This window comes from Bos mutus, chromosome 21 (genome assembly GCF_027580195.1).
Source record: "Bos mutus isolate GX-2022 chromosome 21, NWIPB_WYAK_1.1, whole genome shotgun sequence".
Taxonomy (NCBI): Eukaryota; Metazoa; Chordata; class Mammalia; order Artiodactyla; family Bovidae; genus Bos; species Bos mutus.
Window position 1 is genome coordinate 25,876,993 of NC_091637.1, and position 27,663 is coordinate 25,904,655.

At 46.8% G+C, this 27,663-nt stretch overlaps 1 protein-coding gene, 1 long non-coding RNA gene and 1 other non-coding gene across 3 annotated transcripts in view; 1 reads left to right on the plus strand and 2 right to left on the minus strand.

The window, feature by feature from the left end:
• Nucleotides 1-812: 812 nt before the first annotated feature.
• Nucleotides 813-15,733, minus strand: LOC138984403 (uncharacterized). The gene is made up of 4 exons (XR_011461668.1): nt 15,590-15,733; nt 3,944-4,112; nt 1,919-2,016; nt 813-891 (listed from the first exon to the last, which is right to left on the minus strand). It is a non-coding gene; the product is annotated as an uncharacterized lncRNA (long non-coding RNA).
• LOC138984515 (small nucleolar RNA SNORA1) lies at nt 4,660-4,795 on the minus strand. The gene has a single exon (XR_011461804.1). It is a non-coding gene; the product is annotated as a small nucleolar RNA SNORA1 (small nucleolar RNA).
• Nucleotides 15,734-15,901: 168 nt separating the features above from the next.
• The window catches only part of CEMIP (cell migration inducing hyaluronidase 1), a 161,135-nt gene continuing 149,373 nt past the window's right edge, over nt 15,902-27,663 (plus strand). The window contains exon 1 of the mRNA XM_070358438.1: nt 15,902-16,105. The gene's annotated coding sequence lies outside the window, so the exon portion shown is untranslated. The remainder of the gene's footprint in view (nt 16,106-27,663) is intronic.

Consider the following 27,663-nt stretch of genomic DNA (forward strand, 5'->3'; position numbering starts at 1 on the left):
TTACAAAGCAGGTGGTGGGCCAGATTTGGCTCATGGGCTGTAGTTTGCCAATTCCTGACTTACAAATTCTTCTTTTGATATTGTTTATTGCTTGTGTTTCAGTCTAGAAATAACAGATACTCATGGGCGGGGGTGGGATTCGAGCAATACAGGCGTATTTAAAGTAGAAAAATGAGAGGCTCTTGTCTCCTCTCTCCTGCTTTACTAATCCCACTCATCAGAGATGACCCACCTGACATACTGGAAGGAAGCCTGGGACAGCCCCCCAACACACACACACAGCCACGTGAGCATGGCTCACGTGGGTCTCAGGGTGACCTAAGGGAAGTTGCACACAAAGGGCCGGTGGATGTAGCCGGGTGGTGCTGCACCCTCTGGACTGCCTGCTGTCACCTTAAAGGTGAGCTCTGTTCTTTTCAGTGCAAGAAACTGATGGGGCTTTTTCTTTAAAAACAAGACCAGGACTTCCTGGGCGGTTCAGTGGTTGAGACTTCACCTCCCAATGTGTTGGTTCGATCCTGGTTGGGGAACTAAGATCCCATACACCTCGTGTTTAAAAAGCCAGAAACATAAAACAGAAGCTATATTGTAACAAATTCAATAAAGACTTTAGAAATGGTCCACATCTTTAATAAAAATTAAAAAACAAGATCATTCTGGACAACTAGCCGTCAATAGAAGAAAACAGAATATAACAGGCATTCTTTTGTCAAGTCTCATTTACCAAGCAGACTCATACACAGAATTCATTCTGTCCCTCCTCCCATCCCTCCCTGCCCTTCTCCCTCCCTCCCTTCCTCCTTTCCTCCTTTCCTTCCTTTCACAAATGTTTTTGGTTCTAAGGATGCAGCAGTGAGCAGACAAAGCCCTTGTCCTCTTGCAGCTTCTCTGCTAGGAGGGGAAACAGACAGTAGTAGGTGAGCACATGAAAAAGTCAGATCACAATGCGTTCTAAAGAAAACGAGACAACCGAGAAGGTAATTAAAGGGATGGAGTCTCTAGGCCTTTGAGATGTTGATGACCTCGGGGTTCAGCTTGCACGTGTGGAGTCCCTCTGCCTGAGCCTGCATCTCGCTGTGTGTCACAGGGACGCCGTGTGCCCTCTCTGTGCCTCAGTTTCCTTGCTTGTAAAATGAGAGTGACTCAGGATTTACATCATAACACTGAGGTGAGGACTGTATAAAGAACGTACTGAGCTCTCAATAAAATTACCAGCTCTTATCAGCTGTAGAAATAGAACACTGTGGTCTCTCCTCAAAGAATTTCGCACGTGAACACATTAGTAAAATCCTCCCGGGAAGATGTGGGTACAGGGCAGCGTTATTCAGTATGTGCCGAGTCTCTATTCACTCTCCATATCACACAGAGCACTGGCTTTTGTGTAGAATAGAATCCCTGGGGGCTTTTTTTTCCTTAATAAGAATTTTCTTGGTAAAAATATTCCTCTCCAGAAACACAAAGTGTTTTGAATTCTCTCTTGTACACTTACATTGAACAACCACCCCCGCCCCCACCAACCCCCACCAGAAGGTAAAAGTGTAAACTCAGGAGAGTGCCAGGCTCTCCTTCTGAGGACAGTGTGTGTCCTGCCGGCAGCATGGTTTATCTTCAAAGACACAGAACAACCTGATATCACCCGGCACTTACACTGAAACAAACGGGCCATTCTCCTTGAGGACATGAAAGAGTTTCGAAAGTCAGCCAGCCTCCCCCCACTGTCTTGTAAGCTTCCTTGCCCCCTGTATTTTTGATGTACATCAGTTTACTAATATGGCATGGTAACCCACCCCAGTATTCTTGCCTGAAGAATCCCTTGGACAACATTCTATAAGAAACAGAGCCTGGTAGGCTACGATCCAGAGGGTCACAAAGAGTCAGAGTGACTGTAGCAACTTAGCAGCACTAATGTGACTCATACCTTGACCAGAAGTTCATGTGTTAAACTGCCATCTGCTGCCTGGAGCTCCCCTGGGAAGTTATCAGGTCTAGGATCCCCCAGGACAGGATGGACCACACCTTTAGAGTGGGGAAGAGAGGGAAGGGAGAGGAGGGAAAGGATGAGACAGAGTTTCTACAATATGTCCTGGAATTCATATTTTCTAGTCATTAATTTTAGCAGGAGTAAGTATTATCTTTCTCCTATATATTTACCATTAGTTTTCAAAGGTATGTAGATATGGCTGTGATTAAAAACCATTTTACAAAATCATTTACAGAATTCTTAGACTCACTAGTATCATATTGTGTTAAGTATATATATATTGTTACTGTTGTTGTTGATTAGTTGCTAAGTCATGTCCAACTCTTTGCAACCTTTATATATATTTTTTTTTTTTCAGTTAAAAAATTTTTTGAAAAAAAAAAAAAAAAAAAAAATTTTTTTGGCCATGCCATGCAGCTTGTGGGAACTTAGTTTCTTAACCAGAGATTGAACCATGGCGCCCAGCAATGGAAGCATGGAGCCCTAACCACTGGACCACCAGGGTAGTCTCCAAATATTCTGTCGTTTAGTCGCTAAGTCATGTCTGACTCTTTGAGACCTCATGGAAGGTAGCCCTCCAGGCTCCTCTGTCCATGGGATTTTCCAGGCAAGAATACTGGAGTGGGCTGCTATTTTCTTCTCCAGGGGATCTTCCTGATCAGGGATCGAAGCTGAGGCTCCTGCATTGGCAGGTGGGTTATTTACCACTGAGCTGCGGAGGAAACCCTCTAAACACTTTCTTTGATTACCTTCAAATCCAACACTGCTGGACCAATAGTTCTCAAGGTGTGGTCCCTGGACCAGCAGTGTCACCATCACCTGCGAACTCATCAGAAGTGTGGATTCTTAACACCATCCCATACCCGCAGAATCAAAAACTCTGCAGGGGAGGGACCCAACAGCCTGTTTAACAAGTCCTCCAGGGGATCTGATTTGCTTCATTTCAGTTTGAAAGGCTTCCCAGGTGGCTCAGTGGTAAAGAAACTGCCTGCCAATGTAGGAAACGCAGGTTCCGTCCACGGGTCAGGAAGATCCCCTGGAGGAGGAAATGGCAACCCACTCCAGTATTCTTGCCTGCAGAATTCCACGGACAGACGAGCCTGGAGGGCTACAGTCCATGGGGTTGCAAAGACTCAGACACGACTGAGCGACTAAGCACGCACACACAAATTTTGCAAATCTCTGAGCTGGATTATTTGATGTTTAAATCCAAAAAGGGTCCTACTGAGAGGAGTTCAGGAAAAGACTCCTTGTTCTTTGGCCCCTGGAACAAGTACCAGGGGAACAGGTTTTAAAGCTGTCCCAATTCATCACTGACAGCCTCCTCCGGTCAGTACACATGCTTCTGAGTGCCAGCCAATCAGCAAGAGCCTTGTTGCAGTGACCTGGCTTCTTTGCTAAAGGTCACTTAGTGCCTGAATACTCCCACTGTTAAGAGTCCACTAATCCCCAGCCACACGCTTCCCAAACGCTCACTAAGAAATCCATAGTTTACTGTGTTTTGTCGTTGTTCAGTTGCTCAGTCATGTCTGACTCTTTGAGACTACATGAACTACAGCACACCAGGATTCCCTGTCCTTCATCATCTCCCAGAGTTTGCTCAGACTCACGTCCATTGAGTCAGTGATGCCATCCAACTATCTAATTATCTGTCCTCCTGCCCTCACAAACAACAAATCCAGCTTTTTGCCTCAGATATAGCATAGACACCTCTTTCTTCAGCATCCCATGGAAAACATTGTGTTTAGTCCAGAGATGACAGTTGCTGACACTTACAGGGGCAGAGAGCATCGTGAATGCATACAGTGGGCCAGGTGTGAGGCAGTACTGAGTAGAGAAGTGGGGATGTGAAGAGACAGTTGTTATTATGACAAATATACACTTGCAGGGCCAAATGAGGCACCCCTGCAGCCCTGGGCTCTGCAGGGTGTCAGTCTGTAACGTCCAGATTAGCCTGCTTACCTGCATTTTTATTGGGTTTTCCAGGTGGCTCAGTGGTAAAGAACCTGCCTGCCAATGCAGGAGATGCAAGAGATGTGGGTTCAATCCCTGGGTTGGGAAGAGGCCCTGGAGGAGAGCATGGCAACCCACTCCAGTATTCTTGCCTGGAGAATTCCACAGACGGAGGAGCCTGGTGGGCAACAGTCCATGGGGTTGCTAAGAATCAGATACAACTGAGCGAATGAGCACACACACACATTGCATTTTTATATAAGAGGTGATCTAGGTAGAGAATTGCCCGAGAACAGCTGATTTAGTGGCAGTTTACCTGTAGTCCATTTCCACACCACTGTCCTTTCTTTTTTTTCCTGCACAAAGTGTAAAGGTGTGTAACATAAACAAAATCATCAATAACTTTTTAAGGACTTTCATGTCCCAGTTCTTTCCACTGTCAGTCACCTTAGTTCCACCAAAGTCATAATCATCGAGCTAAGCTGCCCTCTCAAAAAGAAGCTTGGCCCAGTCCACGGCTGTCATGTCGGTCAGGTCACAGTTCTTTTGGTTCAGCGTCTTTGATCTCCAGTGGAATACGGACACACTTCAAAATTCCAAATTCAAATTTGTAATCTCCGGGATCCAGTTTTCTCAAGCAATTTACTTTAGGACCCTAGAAGTTAAATATAGCAAGTACATTGCTATTTATTCCTTCGTCTTTTCTAATATTGAAGAGGCTTGTGATACGTTAACAGGTCTCATTATCACCACTGCAATAAAATTACAGTAAAAGAAGCAGAACCTGTATGCTCAATATAGCTACATTAACAGTTTATGGACACCATGAACAACAGTGTCCATTTTCAGTAGAATGAGGCTTTGCTGTACTTTCTATACTTTTGGAAAGAAGGCAAAAGATTGCATGGCATCATACAAAAACATACCAAATGTGTTTATTATGTTGCCATTGAAACCATGAGGTATACATGTTGTAGCTAAGGGTATTAGCAGTAAAAGCAAAACCAAACCCTTTGTCTTGGCTGTCTAGGAATTTCATGGAGTATTCAAATACCATTTTATCTATACATATTTGTTTCCCAGGCCAGGAGTTTATCTTTGGGAGTATTCTGTGAATCTCATTGGAGAAATGCTATTTATTTATTACTGAATCTGCTGAGCATCTACTCAGTCTGTCACTGTGTTAGTCTGGGGACGGAGGGAAGAGTAAGATGCATGTCTGGTCCTCAGAGCTCACAGCTGAGGAAGGAAGGAAGAGGAAGGGGAGGAAAAGGACGAGAGGGAAGCAAACACGCATGGTACTGTGATTCCACAACAGAATTCTCTACAAGCTTCCAGGAGAACCCAGGATCGGGGAGAGCTGACAGGGTACCCAATGGCAGCACCATTTGAGTCATGAGGAGTGGCTTCACGTCTGCCCTGCAGAAAAGAGATGAAGAGATCTCTTTGAGCAGTGTCCTATTGATCCTGAAATGTAAACATGGAGCTGTCAACTAAACACACTCTGCTCCCAATGGCATTACGAGAATTAAAAATGAATTCATTGATCATTGGAGAAAGGTCCCAAACATCTCAAGATCCATGACAAATCAATCATGTTTGCCGTCCCTATGCTTTGTGCTCAGTCATTCAGTCGTGTCCTACTCTGTGTGACCCAATGGACTGTGGCTCGCCAGGCTCCTCTGTCCATGGGATTCTCTAGGCAAGAATACTAGAGTGGGGTGCCATTTCCTTCTCCAGGGGATCTTCCTGACCAGGGATTGAACCTGTGTCTCCCGCATTGGCAGGTGGATTCTTTACTGCAAGTGCCACCTGGGAAGCCCAACTGATGTTATAGTGAAGTAATTAATATGTATTCAGGCAGTGATGGAGAAGGAAATGGCAACCCACTCCAGTATTCTTACCTGGAGAATCCCATGGACAGAAGAGCCTGGAGAGCTACAGTCCATGGGGTCACAAAGAGTCGGACATGACTGAGTAACTGAGCACAGGAAGAAAACAAATGTTTGTGAAGTGCCTCTTAGTTTATGGAGGAACTGCTCTGGTCACCGGGAATACAGCAGATAATAAAATGACTATCTCTCTTTTTTGGCTACATCTTAGTTCCCCCACCAGACATTGATCTCCTGCCCCTGCAGTGGAAGTACAGGATCCCAACCACTGGACCACCAGGGAAGTCCCTGGTAGTTCTAGTTTTAGTTTTTTTGAAAAAGCCATGTTATTTTCCATAGTGTCTGCCTCATTTTACATTCTCACCAATAGTGTACAATCTCTCCACATCCTTGCCAACACTTGTGATCGTCTATATTTTGTTTTTGTTTATAGTGGCTAATGTAATGGGTGTGAAGGAGTATTTCACTGAGGTTTTGATTTCCCTAATGATTAGTGATGTTGGGTATCTGCATGTGCTTGTTGGCTATCTGTATACCGCTGGAGAAATATGGAAGCACGGAGCGGTGCTTCCGTGACCTGCCAAGAAACTGTCTAATGTCAAAACGGTTTAGAGTCCTCACTGCAGCAATTCTTCCATAGCATCTACTAAGCTCACAAAGGTTTGGTGTGATTGGTCCGTGACATGTTCTCTTCCGGAGCAGGCAACTTCCAAAGGAAGAACTACAAATGCTCAGACATCAAAGTGTTCCACTAGAAACAATGAAAACTAATACTACAATGAAATATATTTTTATACTATGTTGGCAATGGGTTAAAAAACAAGAATACCAGGTATTAAAGTGAATTCAGGGAAAGAGGCCCACTGGCATAGACTGTTAGAATGGAGACTGATCCAACTTTTCTAAAGGGTAAGCTGGGTTTAAGTTGATGCAACCTGACATTGATCCCAAGGAAATAATGATAGAGAGGTGCAAAGGTGTTTGAAATCATAGTCTTATTTAGAATACTGAAACCAATATTAGGGGATTGATAGTATAAATTATATCCTTATTAGGGAACAGTATACCATTCAAACATACTGTTGATGGAGACTTAAGATTTAGGAAGGGACTTCCCTTGTGGTACAGTGCATAGGAGTCCACCTCCCAAAGCAGGGGACCTAGTAGGTTTGATCCTCGATCTGGGAGGATTCCACAGGCCACAGAGAAACTAAGCCCACGAGCCACAGCTGCTAAGCCTACATGCTGCAACCACTGAAGCCCATGCACCTAGAGCTTGTGCTCCACAAGAGAAGTCCTCACAAGAAGGCCATGCACCATAATGAAGAGTAGCTCCTGATCGCTGCAACTAGAGAAAGCCCACTCACAGCAGTGAAGACCTAGCACAACCAAAAACAAAAAAAGACTTGGGGAAATGTGTATACAGTATACTATTAAATAACAAAGGCTTATTATTACATATGAACATAATCTTTTGCCATTTAAAAATTATTCACTTTTTCCTCAGGTAGTTCATTTACTTGGTTCAAAAATGAAAAAGCATAAAACCCTACACAACAAAAATGTCTATTTTTTTATTTGTATCTTTCATCATCCTTTCGCCCCACCAAAACCATCACCAGTAAGATAGGAAACCATGTTACTGGTGTCTTATATAGCATCCTAGATGATTTCTTATGCATCTGTAAGTAAATGCAAATAACCCTTTTTCCTTTCCCCTTTTGGACAAATAGTAGCTTGTTATATACATTGATTTACACTTTGATTTTTCATTTTAATACATAAAACTGATCCTTATTCTTTTTTAAAAAAATAGCTGCATAGTATTCTTTTATATGGACTTTCCTGGTGGCTCATTGGTAAAGAATCCACCTGTCAATGCAGGAGACACAGGTTTGATCCCTGGGTTGGGAAAATCCCCTGGAGTAGGGAATGGCAACCCACTCCAGTATTCCTGCTTGAGAAATCCCATGGACAGAGGAGCTTGGTAGGTTGTAGTCCATGGGGACAGTTGGACACAGTTGGACACAACTCAGTGACTACACAACTTTCTATTATATGAATGTAACATGTTAGGTAGCCCTACCACTAAGCGATGAGGCTGTTTCTAATTTTTTGTGATTACAAATAGGGCTGCAATGTATAACTCTGGACATGTCATTTCACACATGGTGCAACTCTAGCTATAGGATAAATTCCTGTAAGTGGAACTGCTGAGTCAAATATTATGTACATTCTCAAAAATCTTGGCCAACTGCCCTCAGAGGTTGTACTAAATGGAGCTTTCATCAGCCAGGTATGAGGCAAGGCTCTGTTTCCCAACCTCACCCCAACCCCAGCAAAAGTGGTATCATCAAACACTTGAATTTTTGCCAATCTGATAGGGATTTCAACATAGCATTACTTTGCATTTCTTTGTTTATGGGCAAACATGAGTCTCTTTGCAAATGTTTGTTTTTTTTTTTCTTTGCAAATGTTTACAAACTATTTGGGTCTCTTTTTCTATCAACTGCGTGTATACCATTTTAATTAAAAATGTTCATCTGGAGAAATCCCTGGTGGTCCAGTGGTTAGAACTCGGGGCTTTGACTGCAGGGTTCAATCCTTGGTTGGGGTACTAAGACCCTGCAAGCTGCATGGCACAGCCAACAAAACAATACAAATAAAAAAGTTCCATCTGTGTATTCATTCATTTACAGTGTAAACACTTCTTACATACCAACTCTCTGTTGGACATTATAGGAGCAAGTAAAGGGCTTCCCAGGTGGCAGTACTGGTAAAGAATCCGCCTGCCAGTGCAGGAGACACAGAGATATGGGTTCAGTCCCTGGGTCAGAAAGATCCCCTGAAGTAGGAAATGGCAACCCACTCCAGTATTCTTGCCTGGGAAAATTCCATGGACAGAGAAGCCTTGTGGACTACAGTCCATGGGGCTGAAAAAGTAGTACATGGTTGAGCAATTAAATGCCCACACACACTGTAGGTCCATGAATGAATGAAGCAGGACAAAGGCTAATAGAGTTTTGCCAAGAAAATGCACTGGTCATAACAAACACCCTCTTCCAAAAACACAAGAGAAGACTCTATACATGGACATCACCAGATGGTCAACACCAAAATCAGATTGATTATATTCTTTGCAGCCAAAGATGGAGAAGCTCTATACGGTCAGCAAAAACAAGACCAGGAGCTGACTGTGGCTCAGACCATGAACTCCTTATTGCCAAATTCAGACTTAAATTGAAGAAAGTAGGGGAAACCAATAGACCATTCAAGTATGACCTAAATCAAATCCCTTATTATTATACAGTGGAAGTGAGAAATAGATTTAAGGGCCTAGATCTGATAGAGTGCCTGATGAGCTATGGAATGAGGTTCGTGACATTGTACAAGAGACAGGGATCAAGACCATCCCCATGGAAAAGAAATGCAAAAAAGCAAAATGGCTGTCTGGGGAGGCCTTACAAATAGCTGTGAAAAGAAGAGAAGCGAAAAGCAAAGAAGAAAAGGAAAGATATACACATCTGAATGCAGAGTTCCAAAGAATAGCAAGAAGAGATAAGAAAGCCTTCTTCAGCGATCAATGCAAAGAAACAGAGGAAAACAACAGAATGGGAAAGACTAGAGATCTCTTCAAGAAAATTAGAGATACCAAAGGAACATTTCATGCAAAGATGGGCTCGATAAAGGACAGAAATGGTATGGACCTAACAGAAGCAGAAGATATTAAGAAGAGATGGCAAGAATACACAGAAGAACTGTACAAAAAAGATCTTCACGACCCAGATAATCACGATGGTGTGATCACTGACCTAGAGCCAGACATCCTGGAATGTGAAGTCAAGTGGGCCTTAGAAAGCATCACTACGAACAAAGCTAGTGGAGGTGATAGAATTCCAGTTGAGCTATTCCAAATCCTGAAAGATGATGCTGTGAAAGTGCTGCATTCAATATGCCAGCAAGTTTGGAAAACTCAGTAGCGGCCACAGGACTGGAAAAGGTCAGTTTTCATTCCAATCCCAAAGAAAGGCAATGCCAAAGAATGCTCAAACTACCACACAATTGCACTCATCTCACACACTAGTAAAGTAATGCTCAAAATTCTCCAAGCCAGGCTTCAGCAATATGTGAACCGTGATCTTCCAGATGTGCAAGCTGGTTTTAGAAAAGGCAGAGGAACCAGAGATCAAATTGCCAACATCCGCTGAATCATCGAAAAAGCAAGAGAGTTCCAGAAAAACATCTATTTCTGCTTTATGGACTACGCCAAAGCCTTTGTGTGGATCACAATAAACTGTGGAAAATTCTTAAAGAGATGGGAATACCAGACCACCTGATCTGCCTCTTGAGAAATTTGTATGCAGGTCAGGAAGCAACAGTTAGAACTGGCCATGAAACAACAGACTGGTTCCAAATAGGAAAAGGAGTACGTCAAGGCTGTATATTGTCACCCTGTTTATTTAACTTATATGCAGAGTACATCATGAGAAACGCTGGGCTGGAAGAAACACAAGCTGGAATCAAGATTGCCGGGAGAAATATCAATAACCTCAGATATGCAGATGACACCACCCTTATGGCAGAAATTGAAGAGGAACTAAAAAGCCTCTTGATGAAGATGAAAGTGAAGAGTGAAAAAGTTGGCTTAAAGCTCAACATTCAGAAAACGAAGATCATGGCATCCGGTCCCATCACTTCATGGGAAATAGATGGGTAAACAGTGGAAACAGTGTCAGACTTTATTTTTCTGGGCTCCAAAATCACTGCAGATGTTGATTGCAGCCATGAAATTAAAAGACGCTTACTCCTTGGAGGGAAAGTTATGACCAACCTAGATAGCATATTCAAAAGCAGAGACATTACTTTGCCAACAAAGGTCCGTCTAGTCCAGGCTATGGTTTTTCCTGTGGTCATGTATGGATATGAGAGTTGGACTGTGAAGAAGGCTGAGTGCCAAAGAATTGATGCTTTTGAACTGTGGTGTTGGAGAAGACTCTTGAGAGTCCCTTGGACTGCAAGGAGATCCAACCAATCCATTCTAAAGGAGATCAGCCCTGGGATTTCTTTGGAAGGAATGATGCTAAAGCTGAAACGCCAGTACTTTGGCCACCTCATGTGAAGAGTTGACTCATTGGAAAAGACTCTGATGCTGGGAGGGATTGGGGGCAAGAGGAGAAGGGGACGACAGAGGGGCTATTCCAGTGATGCTGGATGGCATCACTGACTCGATGGATGTGAGTCTGGGTGAACTCCAGGTGTTGGTGATGGACAGGGAGGCCTGGCGTGCTGCGATTCATGGGGTCGCAAAGAGTCAGACGCGACTGATCTGATCTGATCTGCTCCTTGTCTCCCGGGATATGTGACCTGGTGGAGAAAGATTTTGAGTTTAACATTGAACTACTTACTGAATATTTATTGGGTTGGCCAGAATGGGTTCCCAAACAAGCTTTATGGCCAACAGAGTACCACATGTACATATTTGCACATCTGTATATGTAACTTATCTATGGAAGAATACTTGGTTATATACTATGAGTTAACAGAGAAGATCTTTGAATAGAAGTGATAGTTTTTCTTTGGGCTTTTCTGTATTTTCTAAGATTTTTGTAATGTCTCAATTACACACATAATATTTACAGTTAGGTGATTTCTCCTTTGTTCAGTTTCTGAATTTTCAAAGTCTTTTTGTTTGCTATTTTACAAAGAATATATATGGTTTTTGCATCTAGGAAAAAGAACTAAGTGATACGAAAACATCATGTATACACATACAAGTTTATATGTATTTTTTAGACAGAGAAAAACACAGGAAAGCATGTTCTTTCTGTATGATAATGATGACATCGAAGAGGAAGACGTAGAAATCTATTTTCAGAGCTCCTAAGTGGTTGGCCAGTGTTCTAGAACTTCCCATCTCAAATTCCAGTGTGGACCTCCACTCACCAGAAAAACTGAGCACTTGTCCCTTCTCAGCTGGGCAACCTCATCCGCATCCAACAAAACAGGAACTGAGCAGTTAGAGTCCTGGAAATCTGGCCGCAGGGCCCAGGGCTGGGAATTTCCCCTTTTCCATAACAGCTTATGGAGAAGGAAATGACAACCCACTCCAGTATTCTTGCCTGGAGAATCCCAGGGACAGAGGAGCCTGGTGGGCTGCCGTCTATGGGGTCACACAGAGTCGGACACGACTGAAGCGAGTTATCAGTAGCAGCATCGTGCCAGCTTCAGGCTCAGTGTCCAAGGGCGACCCCTGTTGGTGGAATTTAAAAATTCCCATTATTTGTGATAGCTGTTAGAGGAAATTCTAAAGTTAGGAAATCAACCCTGAATATTCGTTGGAAGGACTGTTGCTGAAGCTGAAGCTCCAATACTTTGGCCACCTGATGTGAAGAGCCAACTTACTGGAAAAGACCCTGATGCCGGGAAAGATTGAAGGCAATAGGAGAAGGGTGCAGCAGAGAACAAGATGATTGGATGGCATCACTGACTCAATGGATGTTAAGTCTGAGCAAATTCCAGGAGCTAGTGGAGGACAGGGGAGCCTGGCATGTTGCAGTCTGTGGGGTTGCAAAGAGTCAGACAAGACTGAGCGACTGAACAACAACAACAACAATTAGGACTGGTATCCCTGAGTGGGATTTTCTTGTGGGGTTTGCTGGAAGCCTTGAACGGACAGTACTCACTCCTTACCCCAGCTTCTTCCCAACTCTCCATGCCCCCCTGTTGCCCCAGATTTGTCCACTGTTTGCCTGGGAAAACCAGCAGTGGTGCTTGAAGGATGAAGCCACAGCTGTGGCCGGCTTTTAAATGTCACACAGGGAGGCTGCTTTTGCAGCAAGGACTACCTTTGCTGGCCAGAGAGTAGAGTGTGGTTACTCCTGCTCTAAGTGACAGAGTTAGATCCAGCCAGCTGACTGAAAATACCAGACTTGGGCAGCTTATGGGAGCAGCAAGCAGGCAGACCATTCTGCTCTAAGGATGTGGTGGAGGGGGCTTCACCTCCTCTGAGAAAGGTAAGCTGGAGGCAGATGCACATGGAGGCACAGCAGGCTTTCTGGATGGAGTCATACCATTTAAGATTACTTCCTGGGGTTTCCCTGGTGGTCCAGTGGTTAAGACTACATGCTTCCAATGCAGGGGGTATGGGTTCAATCCCTGATCAGGGAACTAAGATCCCACACGCATCAAGGCCAAAAAAAAAATTTTTTTCTTTTTAATAAATAAAAAAGATTATTTTCTTCCCTATCTGGAGATTTTGCTGGGGGATTCTGACACGAACCAGAAAACACAGCATGGCCTTTCTTGACCAGCTCCTGTGCCTGCATTTATAAGAACAAGACCTTGGATTGAGGAAAGTATGGGTAGTAATTATGTCAGAGTCATGCTGCCAACATTCATCCAAAAAAAGAACTGCCCACATACCCCGTCCATCACTGAGTGCTGAGTGGAAGTGCTGAATGGAGCTCTGGCTGGAGAATCTGGTTTAAGACACGCAGAGCCTGTTTGTAATTCATCAGCATCATTCTTTCCCCAGGGGCATCAGTCTGTGATAAAGAAAGCTGGACACCGAGGAATGTGCTGGGCATTTCTGGGCTTTGAGAAAACATGACTAAGCACTTCTCAGATCCCATCAGCAGACAGGAATCCTCCTTTACTGGCTTCATCTCTCAGAGGCCTGTGATACAGGCGTCTCACCAGAGACCTCGTGTCATGCAGGTCTCCAATCTACTCTCTCCTGATAGGGCGGGGTGGGGGAGGGGGCGGGCGGCTGGGAGCCTGCTTATCACTCTCACTGCTTTAAGCAAGGCTGATTCAAGGTTGGTCCAAGGTCTCCATTTGGACTAAATGCTCAGCATTCTCCAAATGCCTGGTGTCTAGGGGATTTTATTAAGAAAGAAAAGAAATCAGGAATTAAGGAAGGGATGCGGGGGCCCTTGGGTACATTCTATCTAAATTTGCTAGAAAGGAAAGGCTGGGTGGGGGAGAGGTGGGGAGGGGAGAACCTGCCATAGCACCCAGCCTGCTACCTGTCAAGAAAGGCTGAGAATCCTGGTAAGGGACCTAGGGGTGGTCAAGATCAGTTTTCGGAGAAAGGTCTGGAGAGGCAAGGCATTGCTTCCCTAGTTTAGTCAGGTAATTAAGGCTTCTGTCCCAGTGCAGAAAACACAGACACAGAGTCCAGCAGCTTCTGTCTGACTTCAAAGTCTAGACATGGATTCACAGTGCGATGTGTGCTGCCTAGAATGAGAACCGTACCTGCAGAGTCAGTTTTCACTTGCGCTGGAAGGGAAGGGAGAAAGGACTAGCTCTTCTAGGAGGATTCCAGTCCACCAGGTGAGTGACTGAGCTGTAAGCTCTAGGAAAGTGGAAGAGGTACAGCAAACAGAGAAGGAGAATGGATGACTCCAAACCACAAAGCAAGTTAGTGGCTGAGTTGGGAGAAGATGCCAGGTGCCCTAGGGCCCTGTTATGGGCTCTTTCCACTAGGACTGTTTCTTCCAGCAGGGAAATATCTAGACCAGTTGTGCCTTTTGATCTGACCCTGGAGGGCCTCAGTGTGTCCAGTCAAAGGTAGAGAGCTCTCCCCCACATACAGGGAGGAGTCTAACTTACTGAAGACCTGCTGTGAACTAGGTACCTGCACTACTGTGCCCTCACATCCTACAAGTTGGTAAGGAAGCAACACCTTTTCCTGATAAGGAAACTGAGGCCCTGGAAGGTTAAGATCCCTGTGAACGTGAAAGTGTTATTCTCTCAGTCGTGTCTGACTCTTTGCAACCTCATGGGCTGTAGCCCACCAGGCTCCTCTTTCCATGGGATTCTTTTGGCAAGAGAACTAGAGTGGGTTGCCATTCCCTTCACCAAGGGATCTTCCTGACCCAGGGATGGAACCCAGGTCTCCCGCATTGCAGGCAGATTCTTTACCGTCTGAGCCACCAGGGAGTGATAAGATCCCCATCCGCAGTCACATACCTAGCGTGTCTGACTCTGGTTTCAAACCAAGATCTCTTTGACAGAAAAGCCCACGGGTCTTCCACTCGGAGCAACTGCTTAATCTTATGCTAGGATCTCTTTCTAAAGCCACCCTCTCCTTACCAAAGGCAAGCTTGTGTGCCCAACACACAGTGAGGCCAAGCAAACCGAAATGTCGGAATTTGGTGCAAAAAAAGTCTATTGCAGGACCTCAAAACCTGGAACTCCGGGAAGAGTTTCAGCAAAGCATTTTTAAAGGCAAGGTGAGGGACAGGACAAGGTTGGTGGTTGCAAATGTCTTGGTGCAGTAATCTTTGTCCACTGAAATCGGGTCACAGTGTTCCTATAAACCTCCAACAAGACAAATGTTACTCTCTGTTCTGAAACTTTTTCTCTCTCTATGCAAGAACAAGTGTTATCCTCAAAGGTCAGAGCCTTGAGAATGGGCTATCCTTTATATTCCAGGCTACAGGCAACACTGTTAAAGTAATAGAATACAAAGGTTAAAGCAAAAGATACACATCTAATACTGATTCAGATTTGTTCTTCCCTATTACACCCTGATAAGATTAGGAAAAAAAAAATATTCTGAGACTTAATAACCCTGAACCTCATCTCTCCGCGATTCTGTGCTAGGTGCTAGGCTTTCTCCGAGAGAGCCTCTCCCCTCGCTGGTTTGGAGCGGGGATTCAGGCTTACGCACCACGACCCCAAGCCCTCCGAGCGCAAAGAGGCTCTCCGCTGCTAGCCGCGGCTGCTCCTCTCGTGTCCTGGGCTCCAGCGCCCTCACCTGGCTGCTTCCGCCGCCGCCGGCGGACTCCGCGCGCCCGGGTTCCCCCAGGCTCCGCGGGCTCGGGTCTGCGTCTCCCAGAGCGGCCGCCAGAGCCCGCCCGGGTCCGGCCGGGGCCCGGGGCCCCCGCCCGACTTGGGCAAGGGGGAGGCGAGCTTCAACGGGGGGCGGGTCGGTGGCGCGCGGGCGTCAGGGGCCCCGGGGAGGAGCCAGCCTGGCGCAGCCGGCTGAAGAGCAGGCAGCACTCTATAAAAGCCGCCGCTCTGGCGGGCGGCCGGGGAGCGCGGGCGAGCGCAGCGCGGTGCACCCCGGCTGATCCTGGAGAGGGCCAGCGGCGCGCGGAGCCGGCGGAGCTGAGCGCGGTCAGGGGCTGAACCCCGCTTTCCCGGACGAACTACCACTCGGCTTGCCCGAGTCCCGGGACATAACCGGGCCGGTCAGTGTGCCACCCGACCGCTCTGACCGCAGCGCTTCTGGCCCGCGAGGCGTGAGAGTGTCTCGGCTACCGACCCAGAGGTAAGCGGGCCGGTTCGGCGCGCCGGGGCTGTGTGGACTGCTCAGCCTCAGAGGGGAGGGGAGATGGGGGGTTCGGCGCCTCCACCGGTGTTAGGGAAAACGCACCGCGTCATGGGCTTGTCTGTCCAGTCTGTGCTGTGCTGTCTGTCTGTCTGTCCACGTGTCTGTTGATGGGCACACGTCTGCTGTGGGATTTCTCTGAGGTCGTGTGAGACTTTGCAAGGGGCAGGTGCCGGGGGGGCGCCAGTGTCCTCCGAGCGCATCCGGCGGGGAGCAGGTCCCCGTTTTCTGTAGAATTCCCCCGTTCTGAATGTCTCCGGGGAGATACTTGCGCCCCGAAGTGTCTCGTCGAGGAGTGACTGCTCCGAGGGTCAGATCGCGGAGTCCAGCTCACAGGGAGCCGGCTCACACCGTGCACTAGCGAGCTCGCACCTGGCAACAGGTCTGCGCCCTGCTGCTCGGCTTTGAGCACCATCTTCCTTCTCGTTTCCCCTCCGCCTCCTGCTGCCTCCCCGCGCGCGCTCTCCCCGACGGCGTGAGGCACCCAGCATCGCTCTGGCACACGACGGGTGGAGGTTAATTGAATGTTAGATGACAGGAGAACCCCTACTGGTGTCTAGACTACGACGCCCAACCTGGCATCGCTACAAGAGGGTTCGGCAGTCCCTGGCGAGGAATGTCAGCTCCAAGAAAGGTCAAATAAGGTTGGGAATAAAGACAGGGACCTGGCGGAGCCCAGGCCAGGGCCGTGGCCAGGTCTCCAGCTCGCCGCTCTGGGAACCAGGGCCAGAGACACTCTGGAGTGAAGCCGGCGGGACGCATGTGCTCTTGAGAAAGGAGCTCAGTGCGCCGAGGTCCTCCGCCGCAGACTCGCTGTCCGCGCTCTCAAGACCGCCGCGGTTCCCCAAGGGTCCAACACTACGGCCGTCCCAGGCGCGCCGCCAGGAGCCGGGTTTGAGGTCCTGAGTCCTGCTTCGTGCAGCCAAGGCTGCCCACAGGTGAGAAAACCCTTTTAAAACTGAACTTTTGATGTGTGAGCCAGTGCCTGGCTGCAGGCTGGGAGCGAGTCTGTCTCTCCATTCCGGCGGTCTGGAGCGTGATCCCGGGCGCGCCCGGGGGCGGGAGCCGGCGGCTCTGCGTGCCCAGGCGCGGCGCCACCATGGACAGCTCCCAGCCGCTTCCTCCACTCCCGATCGGTGGCCCTGGGTCTCCGGGGAAGTGGCGCGGCTTTCCTTCCAGACTCGGAGAGTAGGGGTACAGGGCAGGTGGAGAAGGGCCGATGGTCTGCGGGAGCCCTCGGGATCCCGTCCCGAGGCGACGTGAGCCACTCAGGAGGATAAAGGAAGCCTGGGTGGTTTGTGACCCGCTCCGAGATCGCCCTGAAGCTGAGCTCTTACCCGACTTTCAGTGTGGTGTCGTGGGGGGCTTCTCTGCAGCACCACGGGGCCCTCCGAGGTGTTGTAATTGTGCAACGCACGCTGAGACAGTGAGATGGTGCCAGACCTAATTAGAGACCACCACCCCCCCAAACTGTTTTAGGCGTTTGACATAGGATCATATTCCGCATTATTAAATTCTTTAGTAAATACGGTACCGGAAGGCGATACTAGTTTCACAGTTACAGGGACAGAATGGAGAAAAAGCAGATAGATCACGTTTACAGAGAATGAGTTTGGATGCTTTTGCAAAAGCAGCTGTGCTGTTTTCCGAGCCCAATCTCTTCCTCCCAGGCGCATAACACTCTTAAAGAGACTTCCATTGGCTCCTCTTTAGCCCAGTAGAGCATTTTGCAAGTTGGCTGCCTGGAAACAGGCTGCAGAGAACCTGTAGGAGTTAATCTGGGCAAATTAAACATCTCCGTTCTCTGATAAGAAATGACATTGGCTGAGGCTCTTCTTTTTGTAATTTTTCAGCTATGTAGAAGATGTAGCTTCCTTCATCTTAACATCGCCAGAAACTCAGAAGATCTGCTTCTGTTTGTGTCTGGTAGAAGGCCTATAGAGAGTAAAAACACTCAAGCATCTTTATTCATTTTTGAAGACAGCTTGTGTGACTTTTCAAAAGTTGCTTAAACTCTGTCTATTTCCCCAATATGGAAACCGGGGACAACACAACCAACCTTGCAGAGTTGCCAGTGAGAATTAAGTAGTAAAATGTAAAGCACTTATATCCATGCTAAACACAAAGAAAGCTCTTAAAATGGTAGTGATTATAAGTATATTTTACTTTTTTTTTTTTTGCCATGCCACTCAGCATGCAGGATCCTAGCTCCCTAACCAGGGATCAAACCCATGCCCCTGCATGGGATGCTCAAAGTCTCAACCCCTGGATCACCAGGGAAGTTCCCAGAGGTATATTTTAAAGTCGGTTGTGCACTGCTTTTGGATTACATTCACCAGCCCTCTGCTGTCTCTCCTAACCTAGTGATTGTTTGATAGGGACTCCAGCTCCACTTTATATTCATGTTCGAGAACTTGTCGATAGAAATGATGAAAGTGCTGAAGTTGATTACAGTGTTGGAAAAAAAAACAAAAGCAACAACAACAACAACAACAACCCTAACGTGTTCACCAAAGATCAGTGGAAGAATGTTTGCATGAAACAAATCAGTTGCCTGTTTTCCCCACCTGTGCCACTTGGAGAAAGTAAGTCATTTTCAAAATGTTATCACAGCCCTCTGGTTGAGATGATCTATTCTTCCTGATCCTTCTCTCAGAGGAATTCAGGATCTTCTGAGGGAACTCCTTGTCCTCTTGGAGGTGAGGTTCCCTTGGGTATTGATGGGAAGTGCCCACTGCAGCCCCATTTCTTGATTCCTGGAGGATGAAGTGTGGGGTCGATGTACTAGGGCAGCATATGGTCTAGGAAACCCCTGAATGGTTGCTCCTAGTCAGGAGGCACGTGCCCTTGTGTTTGAACCTTGCTTGACTGTGAGACCTGGACCAAAACACTACCATACTCTGCCTGGAGCATTGCCACTTTGGTGGTCACAGATAGATCTGAAGATTTCCTCCAGCTCTGTCTTTGAGGTTCTGTCTGGTGTGCTCAATCATGTCTAATTCTTTGCAACCCTGTGGACTATAGCCCTCCAGGCTCCTCTGTCCATAGGATTCTTCAGGCAAGAATACTGGAGTGGGTTGCCCTGCCCTCCTCCAGGGGATCTTCCTGACCCAGAGCTCAAACCCTCATCTCCTGCATTGGCAGACGGATTATTTACCACTGAGTCAAGTTGAATATGTGACATCATGCAGAAGTTTGGATAATGGAGTTGTACTGAGTCCAATCTCACAGTTAGATTTTTTTTTCCTACAAAAAGTATGGGTGTACATGTGGGTGTCTGTGTGTGTTTCCACCAGTTTTACATTCTGATGCTCTTAGATTTTCCATATATATATTTTTTTTCCTTAGTAGATCAAAGTCATCTTAGCTCCCTCCATCTGGAAGGAGTGGAACTGATGGATGCAGTCCACGGATTCTGGGCATCTTTCGTCTATCTGGTGATGTGAATGATGACGTGGGCCCTGGCTGAACTTGAAATCATGATTCTCTTCTCTGGACTCCTGTATTGTTCCAGTTTCCAGCACACAAGACTTACTGGTAGGAAAACTATCTAACTACAGAATCCTTTTGGAGTAGAGGGCCAAAGAAGGGGAGGGACTGGTGTGAGAGACAGAAAGAGGCTTTTCCTGGATCCTGTAGTATTCTGTCTGCTGCAGCAGCTTCTGAGTGGCTGGGACAGACAGATGAAATAGCAAGTGTGGCATTAAGTGGGGATGGCTGGCGGGCTGATGGGGGTGACTCTCAGCATCTTTTGAGGCCTGCTGCTTAAGTGACCCCCTTTTAATACCTCATGTGGTATTGATGGAGCAGCACAGTTTGATAAACACATTTTGCATTTATAGTTATAACTCAAAAGATAAATATAAGCATGTTGATTTCTAAAAGAAACAAAGTTATGTTTATGGGTCAAATCCACAAGACCTCATATCCATGATCAGTCTAGGTAACATCTCTCTGTTTTTTAAAGTTTTTAATTAAATAATTTGGCCATACTGGGTCCTATTGAATGGGCGTGAGTTTGAGCAAACTCCAGGAGATAGTAAAGGGCAGGAAAGCCTGGTATGCTTTAGTCCATGGAGTCGCAAAGAATTGGACACGACTGAGCCAGTGAACAACAACAAGCCTGTGTCCTAGTCGAAGCGTGCAAGATCTTTAGTTGTAGCATTTAAACTCTTAGTTTCAGTGTGTGGGATTTAGTTCCCTGGCTAGGGATTGAACCTGGGCTTCCTGCTTTGGAAACTTGGAGTCTTAGCCACTGGACCACCAGAAATCCCTACATCTCTCTTTCCACATGATGGCAAATACCAAAATGGTTCATCTCCTCCAGATATTGCATCAGTTGTCTCCTTTTGCTGCATTTTTGATCATTATATGGAAGCAACTCAGTTCTTTTCAACAGGGAACAGGAAGTGATTACATTCTTACTCTCCTGTGTCTGGTTAGGTTAGTGGGAGATTAGGATGGTAATGGGTCTAGGCAGAGACTGAGTTCCTTTTTACTGTTTTGCCGGCTGATCAGCTGGGCCCAGAGCCTCCTTTCCCAAGAGCATGGCAAATGGACATTTTGGTAAATTGGACAGAATTGTGGTGCCTGTTGGGCTTCTCTGGTGGCTCAGCTGGTAAGAACCCGCCTGCCAATGCAGGAGACCCAAGAGACTGGGGTTCAATCCCTGGGTGGGGAAGATCACCTGGAGAAGGAAATGGCAACACACTCCAGTTTTGTTTATTATTCTTAATTTACTTATTTTTATTTGGAGAATAATTGATTTACAATATTGTGTTGTTGTTTTTTTGCCATACATCAACATAGATCAGCCATAGATATGTATATGTCCCCTCCCTCTTGAACCTCTTTCCCACTTCCCACTCAAGTATTTTTGCCTGGGAAATTGCATGGACAGAGGAGCGTGTTGAGCTAGTGCGTGGGGTCGCAAGTTCAGATACCACTGAGCACGCACGCGCACACCTGGTACATTATCACAGTGAGTCTTATTAACATCTGCACTTCCAGGGGCTCTCCTAGCCTCTCTGGGAGGTTCCCTATCCTCTTTCCGCTCTCTGCTTTGGTACCAGGCTTCATTCAGACTTGGCTCTTTGGAAGAGAGGCTGCCTGCAGAGAAATGTCATCAAATATACATTTGCTTTCTGCTTTGTACCCTCGGTGCCAGGAAACTCACTTCCCCACCCCAAGGGAGAGAAGCTGTGACTCTCCCCTCCTATGTTACCTTCCAGGGCCCCTCTCTAGGCTCAGTTTGGCTCCAAGCGTCTGAGTCCACCTCTCCCTTCCCATCCCTTGCAGGTGAGGGAGCGCGGTTTGTGTGTGGCGGAGCCCAGGCAGCCACCTCCCCCACCGACACTCACTCAGAACAGGTTTCCGCTCTCCAGCTCCGGACAGTCTGGCTCCTCATGTGGGGAAATTGCTGAGGCATTATCTGAATCTTTCACAAGGACAGCCACATGATAGATATAACTTGGGTTTAAAGTGCTTTGACCAGACAACAGCTTTTGCAAACCCTAAGCATTTCTTTCCTTCAGCTGTCTATAGAAGAGCTTAGCCATTAGGCATTTTCTGTCACAGGAAAGGCCCATCTAGAAAAGGGTCCTTCTGGCATGCAAAGTATTTGTGCTAGACTATTGCCTCTCTTGTCTCTATTCATCATGGGGGGGAGGGCGCGGTGTGGGGCAGGGGGCTGCTGACTTCTCCAGGAGCCTACTATAATATGTGGCCTTTTCTGGGATCAGGAGTTCATGCTGGTGGCCTGAGACTTTATGGCTATGAGGACAGACCCAGCCCGTGGGGCTTCCTAGGTAGCACTAGTGGTAAAGAACCTGCCTGCCAGTGCAGGATACTTAAGAGACCTGGGTTCAATCCCTATGTTGGGAAGGTCCCCTGGAGGAGGAAACGACAACCCACTCCAGTATTCTTGCCTGGAGAATCCTCACGGACAGAGGAGCCTGGTGGGCTACAGTCCATAGGATTGTGAAGAATTGGACACGACTGAAGCAACTTAGCTCAACATGTGGGACCAAGGAAGGTACCATGGCAGAGTTTTTTAGACTCGAACGTGCAAGCAAGTCACTGGGGCGCTAGTAAAAATGCAAGTTCTGATCAGACAGATCTGGGGGGTGGGGCCAGCATCTGCATTTCTGACAAGCTCCCAGGTGATGCTGCTGGTCCGCAGAGCTTTCTTTGGGTCACCAGGGCCTACATCATTGCTGGCATTTTGTGACACTAATATGACTTTTTTTTTTTTTTAAGGTCTTCATACTTTAAAAAAAAAGTATTTATTTATTCATTGGCTGTGTTGGGTCTTTGTTGCTGCTCAGGCTTTTCTGTAGTTGTGGTGTATGGCCGTCTCATTGCAGTGGTTTCTCTTGCTGCAGCTCATAGGCTCTAGAGCGCAGGCTCAGTAGTTACGGTACATGGGCTCCAGGCATGTGGGATCTTCCTGGATCAGGGATCGAATGTGCATCTCCTGCAATGACAGGCAGATTCATTACCACTGAGCCACCAGGGAAGCCCTAACTCAACTCGTTTTGGTGTAGTTAGAGTCCATTTCTGATGTCCAAGTAGATGGGGCCCAGCTGGCTGGTGTCCTTCTAATGACCTGCTAACGACCCTTCAAATTCTTGGAGATAATTATTGTCACTCCTAAGCTGTCTTATCAGTAGACTAAATATCTTGAACCCCTTTGAGTTTCCCCTTTTCCCGGTCATAATAAATTTTCCAAAGCTCCCTGGGCCAAGTTACTTTTAAGTGCAAGACCATTGTGAAAATGGCAATTTATCTTTGCCTGGCAGAGGCATTTGAGTGTAATTTTGGTGGTATTAAGAGATCACTTCGGGAATTTCATCTCAGTCCTCTTCCACACACTGAGAATGCGTGTTTACATTTCAACAACTTTATTTGACTCTGAAGATCACAACTGTTTTTTTTTTTTTTGAACCTGAAAATGAAATTTAGGCTCAATGATCTTCCTCAACTGCCCTCCCTATGGCATTACTGTGGGGATGAACTGGCCATTGGAGATGCCCCCTGCAGCCCAAGATGCAGGTATGCAACTGCATTTAGTCGCCACTGATGCATCCGGGAGCAGGGAAGAAATTAACTACTGGTTTGAGCATCTTCTAAGGGGAGACCCTGTGTTAGCCATGAAGGAGGCATAGTTGAATAAGTGATCTCTGTCCTCCAGAGCTAACAGTCCCATGAAGGGGTTGTTGTTGTTTAGTCACTCAATCGTGTCCAGCTCTTTGTGGGCCCATGGACTGTAGCCTGCCAGGCTCCTCTGTCCATGGGATTCTCCAGGCAAGAATACTGGAGTGTGTTGCCATTTCCTTCTCCAGGGGATCTTCCTGGACCAGAAATCAAACTCGTATCTCCTGCATTGGCAGGCAGATTCTTCACCACTGAGCCACCAGGGAAGCCCCCACATGGAGAAGCAAACATCCAAATCAGCGGTTGCCATGCAGTGTGACCAGGGCTAGGACAGATGGGTCAGGAGGTGTGGTGGGCAGAGGGCCTGCTTGGGGGCAGGCAAAGCCAGGGGTCATCCCTTGAGAAGCTCCCCTGAGAAGTGGCATGAGAAGAGGTGCATCTAGAAGGATTAGCAGGAGTTTACAGGGCTTTTCTGGGGCTTCTCAGATGGCTCCGTGGTAAAGAATCCACCTGCCAATGCAGGAGATGCAGGTTTGATCTCTAGGTTGGGAAGATCCCCTGGAGAAGGAAATGGCAACCTGCTCCAGTATTCTTGCCTGGCAAATCCCACAGATAGAGGAGCCTGGTGAGCTACAGTCCATGGGGCCACGAAAGAGTTGGACACAGCTGAGCAACTGAGCACACACAGAGGAATTTTCTGGTAAGGCAAATGTGGAGAGTAGAGTTCAGAAGGCATTCTATGCAGAGAGGAGGCCATGCAGAAAAATCCAGAAGCACAGTCAGTTCAGTTCAGTCACTCAGTTGTGTCTGACTCTTTGCGACTCCATGGACTGCAGCATGCCATGCGGGAAAATGCGGAGGCCATGCAGAAAAATCCAGAAGCACAGACAGGCCTAAACATTTCATTTCTTGCAACCCTTCAGTTGCATGAAGCTCTGTAGCTGCCTCAGGTGCATGAACTCTCTAAAGCTGAAGAGAGAGAACATCCCTCTGGGCAACTGTAGGTCTCTGGAGCCTTTGTCTCTCAGGCCAGTGGTTTAAAACTACTTTAACCATAAATTTTTTTTTTCTACAAAATCTTACTAAATCCAGTTTACAAACCAGAGAAAACGTGGCTGTGGCTGTGAGGGTTTGGGTTTTGTCTTGTGGCCTCTAAAGAATTCCACAGAACTGTAGGGGTTCCATGGAGCATGGTTTGGAAACCTCTGTCCTGGAGAATTTTTTATTGCTTTTGGCAGCCCTATGAAGAGTGTTATCTTAGTTTTATTGTGATTGGTCTTGCTGTGCTTCTTGACATTCTGGATGCCTTGCTGGTTGTTGTGTCAATAGTTGTCAGTGGAAGGAAACCAGAATTGTCCTGTGTGACACTCTGACAAATGTGGGGCACACGGGCTCCCCGTGAGGAAGGGAGTGTGGCAGGTGCTGGCTCAGAAGTCTCCAGCAGTAGCTGTCCACCGGGGGAAGCAAAGAGAGCAGTGAGCTTCTTGCAGAAATGGGCTTTTTTACTTGCAACCTTGTCTAACTGTCCAAGACTTTTCAGATTCTAAAAAAGTTGGCAAGGGAAAAAAATAAAAGCATATTTCTGGGTATAAGACTCAACAAATTCTACCGAGGCTCTCGCATCTCTTTTCATCGGTGTAAACTAGCCAAATGTAAAATTTAAAGGCAGGATGTTTTTGAGAGTGAATTTTGAAAAGGGACTGTTAAGCTAGAAGCTTAAGAATGGAAAAGTTCCACTGGCCCAGGGTGAGGCGGAAGGTTCCAGTTCAAGCTGGAGCTCCTGTGTGTGTCTTACAAAGCTCTCTCAAAGGAGAAAATTGATGCTCTAAATGGAACAATGCCGGAAGGGAGCCCCACCCCTCACTGATGGAAGGTTCTTGTCCTTAGAAAGGGATCTGAAGAACTCCCTGTATGCACTGTGTGGGCGTGCATGCTAAGTCACTTCAGTCGTGTCCGATTCTTTGTGACCCTGTGGACTGTAGCCCACCAGGCTCCTCTGTCCATGGGATTCTCCAAGCAAGAATACTGGAGTGGGTTGCCATTTCCTTCTCCAGGGGCTCTTCCTGACTTGGGGATCGAACCCCTGTCTCATGTCTCCTGTGTTGGCAGGTGGGTTCTATATTAGTAGCACCACCTAGACACAGAGCAAGCTCTAAAAGCATCATCATGTGACTGATTTAAGGTGACGAATGTGAGGTATGCTCAGTCTAGAGAGCACTACTGGGTACTTGAGAAACCCTGAGGGAGGGAAGGGACAGCGAGGGTTCCTTTCAGGATATACACGTGCTGTTGCCTGGGGCTGGGTCTGCTGCCAGACCAACAACCCACTGAACTAGGCAGTGTCAAGAAAGAGCTGGTGATCAGCAGCCTCTCTATCCAGATGGCCTTGTGTCCAAGGGTCTTGACATCAGTGCCCATTGCTTTGGAAACTGGTCCACCAGGAACTATAGGATTGACTCCCAAACTGTGAGGATTCAGCTTCCTCTTGCTTCCTAGGGCTGGCCTTACACTGGCTCTTAGGTTGCCCTGAGTTGTCAGGCCAGGTGACCAATGACACTGGCTTCCTAGATCCCACAGGACTGTCTGATGGATGGCCACTGATGAGCCTGAGCTGTCTACTTGGTTGCAGTGGCTACTGCCCGGCTCTCACCCCGCTGCGTGCCCTCCTTCTCTCTGCTCCCCGGAGGGGGCAATGGTGCCTGCATGTGAATGATGAGGACACTGATGCCCAAGGGTTTGGAGCTGGTACAGAATGATCTATTTTTTTTTTTTTCCTGCATGGTACGTAGAACTTCCCAGACCAGGGATTGAACCTGTGCCCTTGCAGTAGAAACTAGCAGAGTCTCAACCCCTGGACCATGAGGGAAGTTACAGGAGGACATCTTGGATGTCTGTCTAGCTCTTAGTCCAGTGCATCAGTAACCCGCCTTCTTTCCAGGGCTCTTGTCCTTGCTGTGTAGTAGGGGCCATTATTCCCAGCTTGGTCTCCTTGAACTCCCCTAATTCTTGGGGCTTAGAACCCAGAGCTTCTCAGGCAGACAGTGGCCATGCAGAGCAGTTCCCCATCCTGTAAAGAACAACAAGAATGAACCTCGAAAGGACTGAGCCAAGGGAGCAGATTTAGGCAAACCGTTAACATTTTTTGTTTGAAAAACAAACTGGTGGTTTATGACGAGCCTGTTTCAAAGCCGGCTGTGTTATAACCACTGAGTAATTCACTCGTGTGTCAATTTTCCAAAGGATTGGGTTCAGGAAAACCTCAAACATAGTGGCTAAGTACTTTTCCTTTCCTTTAAAAATTGTGTTTATTTTGGGAGGAATTTAATCCATATGTTTCAGATCTATTTCCATGTTACTCAGCAAAAGGTTGTTTTTTCTGCCCAGCATCGCTAAGCCATGAGTCCACTTGGTTCCTTTCTCTTCCCTTCCCACAGCCATCCCCAAGCTTCACCCAACGGGTACTCACAGCTGAGCCCCAGGCTTGTGGCTGGTCAATTCTATAGCCTTTTGTGTGTACGAAGTGCTGAGTCAGTTCAGTCATGTCCAACTCTGACTCCCATGGACTGTAGCCTGCCAGACTCCTCTGACCATGGGATTCTCCAGGCAAGGATACTGGAGTGGGTTGCCATGCCCTCCTTCAGGGGATCTTCCTGACCCAGGGATCAAACCCATGTCTCTTGTATTTCCTGCATTGGCAGGAGGGTTTTTTGTTTTTGTTTTTGTTTTACCACTAGCGCCACCTGGGAAGCCCATTTTATGAGACACAAGCAACTGTAGGTCCTGGAGGCAAAAAGAAAAACCAGTGATACTATTTCTGTCTTTCTTGAAAATTTTGACATTTGATTCACTACAGATTTCTGGCATTTATTTAGATTTGTTAAATGTTGTGATACAATATTAGTTACATTGATTGACTGAGTTTTTGGTCCTATCTTAAATTTTGCATCTTTGCCTCAACTTTCTTCTGACTAACCTCCTTCAGGGCTCTTTCCTGTTGGGAAGTCAAAGTCCTTATCATCAGTGCTGGTTCTGTTCTGGTATTTTCTGGTGCAGAGCTCTCTGTGAGGACCTAGAGTGGTGGGACTGGGGGTGGGTGCAAAGCTCAGGACGGAGGGGATATAGGTATACATATAGCTGATTCGCTTTGTTGTACAGCAGAAACTAATACAACATTGTGAAGCAATTATACTCTAATAAACCATATATATAAATACATATAAATAGATCATATGGTTGTCTTGTAAGAATGAAAACAGATCAATAGGAGGATAAATACCCTACAGATATTTTGCAATATGTATGAACATTTTATGTATGACATGTGCTGTGCTAAGTCACTTCAG